The sequence below is a fragment of the Neophocaena asiaeorientalis genome, unplaced genomic scaffold (assembly GCF_003031525.2).
Source record: "Neophocaena asiaeorientalis asiaeorientalis breed wild unplaced genomic scaffold, Neophocaena_asiaeorientalis_V1.1 scaffold267, whole genome shotgun sequence".
NCBI lineage: Eukaryota > Metazoa > Chordata > Mammalia > Artiodactyla > Phocoenidae > Neophocaena > Neophocaena asiaeorientalis.
Genome location: NW_020173204.1, coordinates 403,711 through 411,606, shown reverse-complemented (window position 1 = coordinate 411,606; position 7,896 = coordinate 403,711). Strand labels below are relative to the sequence as shown.

The 7,896-nt window shown below is 39.9% G+C and overlaps 1 protein-coding gene across 10 annotated transcripts in view; it reads right to left on the bottom strand.

Moving 5' to 3' along the window:
* WDR17 (WD repeat domain 17) overlaps window positions 1–6,505 on the bottom strand; it is an 81,920-nt gene extending 75,415 nt beyond the window's left edge. For 5 of the 10 annotated variants that reach the window (XR_003003279.1, XR_003003281.1, XR_003003280.1 and 2 more), the window contains exon 1: window positions 6,366–6,501. The gene's annotated coding sequence lies outside the window, so the exon portion shown is untranslated. Of the gene's footprint in view, window positions 1–1,801; window positions 2,014–6,365 lie in introns of all 10 variants that reach the window. The other 5 variants (XM_024744946.1, XM_024744944.1, XM_024744943.1 and 2 more) reach the window with 3 other exon arrangements.
* Window positions 6,506–7,896: the final 1,391 nt, after the last annotated feature.

Sequence of the window (7,896 nt, the reverse complement as noted above, 5' to 3'; positions counted from 1 at the left end):
GAGGCCACAACAGTGAGAGGCCCGCGTATCCAAAAAAAAAAAAAAAAAAAAAATCTCTAAATCGGTGCATCTCAAAGTGTGGTTCTCGGGTCTCTTGCATCAGAATTAACTGAGAAACTTGCTAAAAATGAAGATTCCTGGATCACAGTCTAGGGCCAGTGGATCTTGGGGTGGAGTCTGGAAACTTGCTTTTTAACATCATTTCCAGATGATTTATATAGCACAGTAAAGCTTGAGAACTACTTACTCAGTTCAGCAATAGCAAAGATGTTTATCAGATAAACTGCCTCTGGTAACTTCTACTGACCAGATTAATCTCTTAAATTTCAATCATTCCTAAATTTACCTTTCGTGTGCTTGGCAGGACATTATATCTCAGCATCCCCAACATATGTCAAATCCTGATGTTCTTAAAAGCTTAGATGATAAAATAGGTCACAAAGTACAGTATTAACCTACGTTAAAATCCTGGATTAGATAGCGAATAGAAAAGAATAAGGTCATTATGGTTGTTCTAGTTTGGACTCACAGAATGACCACTTATACCAGTATGAATTCCAATTTGATCAGCAAAACAAAGGACTATAGGTAAGACGGAGAAGACCAAAACACTAATTCAAAGATGTGGCAAAGTGAATGCAGTTATTTCATCATCCATCTATATTCTTAATCTATCATTCATCTAGATATTTATTTTTATACTTCCTACATTTTAACCACCAAAGTGAAAATTATATGGATTTGAATTATGAAATTAGATTTTCAAGGCGCTTTAAGGATTACAGAATCTCTTGACCTGCAACGTGGAAAAGATTTTTAATTTGATCAAACATGTAATACACTTTTCTTGAACAATAGGGTCATTCATATACCTTCAATTAACCATTCTGAGAGACTCAGCCAAAGAGAAATAGAAGAGTGAGATCACGTATTTTTCACCCATAAACTAAGAAGAGGTAAATATTCCACTGAAAGAGACATTATGAAAGTAAACGTGTAAACATTGTCATAATAAAGATGTAGGATTATTTTTATAATAGGGTATGGCAAAAATAAGTAGCTTTATTTTTATAAATAGGATCATTCCTCAGGAAGGAGGACTTGAGAAGCTATGGCATGAATTGTTCTGTAAACCTGAGATGCCTGTCCCCCTTCTAATTCATCTGTTCTGTAAGTTGGATTTTGTATATGAGTTTTTAAAGTAGGGTGGGTCTTTATGCTTATCTGTGTCTGAAAATCAGCATTCTCATTTGGCAGAAACAGTCAGTTAGACTGGCATTTTCATGTTCTGGGCCAAGGGTGTTAAAATTTATTTTTGTCAAGTGCTGAGAAAAACCAACAAAGGAAATCAAATGGATTTAAAGCTTGAAAGCTTTAAGGAATAGCTCACACGAAGTCACTACATCCAAAATTTCTTTTATATATGCATCCATACATTGATAGGAGGCTGGAAATAAATCCTAAAGTTTGATAAGTGAAGAGTTGTATCAGCTAAGGCAGGACCAGTGCATATATGAGACAGGTTACTAATCTAGTCAATGGGCCACCTGTCAAAAATTATTCCCTTAGCCACCATAAGATTCCCACAAAGATGAACTAGCGTAATTAATAATGCAAGTGAGATATCGTGTCCAAAAAGCTACTATTGAAATTTAAATGTTTATGAAATGTATCCACAATTGTATTCAATATTTTCAGGAATGAGTTCATTTATTTAGTAGTTTAAGTAAAGTTTCAAAGGTGGAGTTGTATACGAACACTACCAGTTCAAGAGAAGACTGGGTCCAGTGGCACAACGTACCTTCTATCAGTACTTCTAAAGCGTGACCTTGCGTTAGAATCGCTCGAGGCTCCTGAAAACACTGATTCCGGGTGCTCCCTCAGATATTCTGATTTGGCAGGGCTGTGGCCTGGAAGTATGCACTTCTGACATGCTCCCAGGGGATGCTGGTCTAAGATACATGTCGAATAACACCATTCTAGATGGCGTCTAGTACCAAAGGGTCAGAAAGTCTAGAAAATAAATGCGTGCAACTTCAAAATTTTACCCAATTTTAACCATAATCCAGGCTTCAGATGTAACTTCCAAAAGCTTCTTATTTCTAACATTCAATTGTAGATGTGATGGCTATGTACACTTAAGTACCACTGAGGTGCATTAGGATAAAGAATTTATAAGATAACTGGATCCCCCTTAAATCACAGAAGACTTTGCAGAAAAACTTAAATCGTATTAATGAGCAAATCAAAAAAATTTATAAGTTGTGGGAAAACACTTTTTAATTAATATTTTAAGCAAACTTTCTATATGATGAGACCAAACACATGCAATTTGTTCATTATGTACAATAATCACTTGAAAAATACAAAAGTGATCTAAATCTTAACTACTCAAACTTTTGAATTAGTCACTTGAAGAAATATAATAAAAGAGAAAGGTGATATATTTTTACACCTCTTTAGGGAGCGGCGCAATGCTGAGTGTTAGACCTGAGGTTCCAGACCAGCTTTCCCATTGAAATTTTCCCAATTTTGAGCAACTTAATTTTTGTGTGTTTAGTGTTAATGGTGTTAGATTGACTGGTCTCTAAGAATCCTTCTAGCTTAAATTCTGAAATGACTCCTTTAAACCTGCTACCATGTTTATCTTAAAAGTAAAATTTGCATAACTCTTTTCATTAAGACTCATTCAAAAAGTTTTATCTTAATGGGCCAAAATTAAGTTGTACCTACTTCTTATTAACCAACTATTCAATTTTCAGGGCTCCGTGTGGCGCTGTATTGTATTGAAAAATGAAGTTTTTCCAACAGCACATCATACACGACTGCTCTGTGTAGTGAGAACTACTTTCTGTTTTCCAATTGGAAAGTTTTTTTGTGTATGAGATATGAAATTGAGCTTATTATACATAATTGCAAATGAGCTCACCTGAGATACTGGTACATGCTCATAACTTAAAGTGTCAACAACTGGAAGAGAACAACAAATCTGAACATAAGCTAAATTACTTAACAACCTCCACTATGAGTTCTCCACATCTGAGCATTCAAATTTATAAACCAAATTTTAAATGTTGTAACATCCTCACCGAAGCATGGAAAATTATTTCTTGCATCTTTTGATAAGAGCTTTCCTGAACATGACAGTTATCAATTATCCCTTTAATAGCAAATAACATTGCTGAATTATCTCCTATGATCTTACTGTGCAAGATTTGCCTGTTTCTGTGACACATGTATTTCCTAAACTAGAATACAGACTTCCAGAATTTTAGGAGATAATTAGGCTACTAAATCAATGTTGTAAGTACCTGTAAAGTAATAAAAAGTAAGCCTTTATCATTATTAAAAAAAATTATCTCACTCAAGTAGCTGATAATGTGATATATAGATGCATGTGCCATCTGTGGCTCCAATTCCAGGTTGCTTTTTTAACAAAGTCTAGCCTATTTCAAGTTATATTTGTCTAGTCATTGAGATCAAGTAAAAACAACCTGAAACTGGTCTCCTCATGTGACAGCCCATGTTTTACCATGAGAAGTTTTGAAATTCTTCTAGTCAGTCATGATGGGATTTTTTCCCTTCCAATACACAAAGGCAAAGGTCAAAGTTGATCATTTTAGTGTATTTCTCTACCAATTTTTATAACCGAAATTACAAGTCCTTCTTGAACAGTAACAGTAACCTCAAGCAAGAGAAAGCTTTTCCTTTAGGATCTGTTTCTCTACAGATCTCTTTAGGATCTGTTACTTCTCTACAGAGTAAATTCTTTGGGGAATTTCTAAGATTCTCTCCAGGTATCCACATCTAATTTCTTGCTTATAAATCTCCAAGGAATAGTCTCATCAACAGTGAGAGAATCATCTCCACGTGATTATCATAGAACACAGCATGGTCTTGGATGTTGAAAAATGCCAGCCACTCTTGGTCTAATATATGTTTCTCACATGAAAGAAAAGGAGGTGTCAGTAAGAAATCCCTCCCAAACTCCTAATATGATTTCTATGGATTAAAATATTCTCAATAAGATCTCTGTTCCTGAAGACACACTGGAAGCTACATACATAATTTCACTTTAATATTTCAATCTGCTACATGGAATAGATACAAAATACAAGATGAGATAATTCAGCAATTGCAGAAAGTAGTAGTAATGTTTGTATACACATCATTACCATGAATGGCTGGGTAAACACGTTATTCGGTAATCTGGTAAACCATTACCTTTCTTGCATATTAGATCTGATTTTGAATAAATCCTGGAATACAGGAAGGACATGTAAATCCTTTCAAATTGTTTGAATTTCACTTTAGTCTTCATTACAGAGTTTAGGCAAGTAAAATTAGGTAGTATGGAGAATTTGCACATATTTTATTGACAGGGACATCTAATCATTCATGTTGGACTTCCAGTATCTTCTGGGGCAAAAGAAACAAACAAACAAACATAAAACTGTTCTTACTCTTCTCTGAGCAATATAAAAGCTGCTGTAGCTCACCCATGCTCAGGCTAAGGGCTGCAAGGTAGAGTCCACAGAACACAACAACAAAAAACACTCTAGCCCTAGAAGTCCATCTACTGGGAGCAGAGGAATTTAAAAACATTATTTTCTAAGCTAAATTGATTTGCAGCTTTCGACTATATAGGATTATTGTGTGAGTAGTAACAAAAGTTTTTAGTACAGCAATATTTAATCATTAAAGATAAAAAGAATGAAGAATTTCAAACTTTTAAGTAAATATATCTAATTTTTTTTCAGAGATACCCACAGTTCTTTAAGTATTCCTATTACTATAAACACAGGGAAAATCAGCTCAATATAAGTAGTAAAATTCAACTAGCCATTTTAATATAGAGTAAGTTTGTGGAGCTCACTTAAGAAGTATATGAGTTTTCTTTCCATGTGGGCCCTTTCAACCAAGCCGTTGGTTTATTCCAGTTGAGCAAACTTCCCAGGAACTCTCAATGCAATGACCTAAACCTAGCATTTGTAACATTAATCTCTAAACTATCACCTAAAGCACGGTTCCCCAAACTCTGGTGAATTAACTGACAACTTTTCAAAGGCATCTAATTACTGTATTTAATTTTAGATCACAGAACAGGAAAGACTGTCAGACTGATTTCTCAGATCTCTGTCTTCACACAGGTAAGATGTGACCACGCTCACATTCTTGCACACTTAGGCCAGTGAGGCAGAATCTCAACAGGATGTAAGAGAATGCTTTTCTGCAGGGGCTGTCCACACCACAAGCCCAGAATCAGCTCCACTAATGCCAATAAGAGGGAGACAACATAACACCCAAGACCATGCTGTGTTCTATGATAATCACACCAAGACTATCCTCTCACTGTTAATGAGCCTAGGAGATTTGTGAGCAAGAAATTAGATATGAAAACCTGGAGAGAATCTTTGAAATTCCCCAAAGAATTTACTGTTAGAGAAACAAACCCTAAAGGGAAAGCTTTTTCTCACTTGAGGTGATTTTAAATGTTCAAGGAAGACTCGTAATTTCGGTTATAAAAATTGGTAGGGAAATGAGTTTCTCCGAAGGGTATCTATTTCTGAAATACTCAGACAATGAAAGAAATGTAATCTCTCTCTTTAAACCATTGTTGGAGACTTTTAAATTTAAAAAAGTCAACAAATACATATACAAATGGACATGGAAGTTACAAAACAAGTGTGCTTTACTTCTGATACATGATCCAAGGCATCACTAAACTTCATTCAAATCAACTGCTTTTACTTAATATAGTAAAAAAAAAAAAAAAAGCTCCAATGCTTGCTCCTTTTAATATCTGCATGCAAAAGAGTAAGTCTGGGTTTGTTAGCTTCTGAAAAATAGGAAAGATTATATTTTTAAGATTCGCTTAGCACACAGTGCGCCTCTGAGATTCAATACTGTCTGTCTTTTCTGGAACGCGCTTCCCTTTGACCCCAGGGTTTCTTGCCGCAGCCTGAGTACGAAGGCCACCTTCAGGGGGGCGGGGGTCCTTACAGAAGCGCCCACGGGCACAGTAACGAGAGCGACAATCTAGACTCTAGACGCACTGAGGCTGAATAATCTTAAAACATAAGGGCAGTGTCCCCGGTCAGGGACGCAGGTGACACTCCAGGGGCAGTTCAGAGGCGCAAGGGCTGCTGCTGCTTCTGCTGCGTCCCGTCGTCGGCCGGTGAGTGGCGCGGGCGCTCGGGGCCTCATCGCCTGCCAAGCCCCACAGGACGCGCGCACGCGGGTCCGCGACCGTCGCGGGGGCGGGCGGACCCCCACCAGCCCCGCGACGCCCCATCGCTCGAAGATCGCCCTCCTCCAGCCCGCGTCCGCCCGCGTCCCTCGCCCTGCGGCCCGCCGGCCCCTACCTGCAGGACGAGGCGACAGCAGCGGCGGACAGCGGAAGGTGCTGAAGCGGGCGCGGCGGCCGGACCCGACCCGCACCGCCCTCTCCTCCTGCGCCGCGAGCTCCGAGGCTACGCGGCCGGGCCGCGGGGTCTGAAGGGCGCGGAGGCGGGCTCCGCAAGCCTGGCCGCGCGCGCGGCGCTCCGGGTCCCGCTCCGAGCCCCACGTGACAGCCACACTGGCCGCTGATTGGAGCGCCTGGGGAGAGGCGGGGGCGGCCCCTGACCCCCGGAGACTGTGCACGCCCAGGTGGTTACCTGGCAACCGGGAGTCGGCTCTGAAGTTGTGGTTCCCAGGCCCTGGGTTAGGCTTCAGCAGAGTTTACAGGGAGGCTGAAAGTGGAGGAAAGAACAGTGAACCGCCAGCGTTCTCACCACCTAACAGATTCCGCACACCGGGTTTGCACTTTCTAGGAAAATGAGTCAAGTATACAATAAATAAATCACCCCATCTTCTTGAGGAGCCTGAGGGAGGGAGTTGAGCCTCCTTCAGAGTCTAGGCTACACTAGCCTTGATCCTCACCTGGAAGGTGAGTACAGAATGGGGTCTCTTCTGCACTTCGTTATAGTCTGATTGGGCTCAAGAAGCTCTCTGCAAAACTCCTATGAATGCGATTTGTCTCTATTGGTGGATTTGAATGTAGTTAATACACCTGCCCTCAAAGTGTGCAAACTGACATTTTCCTTGTGGAATCTGGTTGAATGGAAACGGCACTGTCATTCATATTTCCTTCTTCGTATCTCTGAAATATCTTCACTACCAATGACCTTTATTAAACACCCAGGAGAAAATAAACCTTCATATACTCGGAATATGTGTTTAATAACATTTACTGAGCTTTAATTATATGTCAGACTCTGAATAGTTAATAATTTTTTGTTTTTTTAATAGCATTTTTCAGATCTTTTAAAAAATTAATTAATTTATTTATTTCTTCATTTTTGGCTGCCTTGGGTCTTCGTTGCTGCGCGCAGGCTTTCTTTAGTTGCGGTGAGCAGGCGCTACTCTTCGTTGCGGTGCGTGGGTTTCTCATTGTGGTGGCTTCTCTTGTTGCGGAGCACGGGCTCTAGGCGCGCTGGGCTTCAGTAGTTGTGGCTCTTGGGCTCTAGAGCGCAGGCTCCGTAGTTGTGGCGCACGGGCTTAGTTGTTTGGCGGCATATGGGATCTTCCCGGACCAGGGCTCGAGCCCGTGTCCCCTGAATCGGCAGGAGGATTCTTAACCACTTTGCCACCAGGGAAGCCCCTGAATAGTTAGTAAATTATGGTTTGCCCCAACCGGCCAACCAGGGAAACTCCCTGGACGTAATTCTGAACCTCCTATGCCATACACTTTTTTTTTATACACTTTTTTCTTACAAAGTATTCTGTGCAGACTGTTCCCTATCGCGGCACTTAGCATTCTGTTTTGCAAATTAAAATTGACTTAAAAGTTACCTCTCCACATAGACAAACTTGTCAAAAGCTAGAATCAGTTCTTACAGGTCTGTTCTCTGC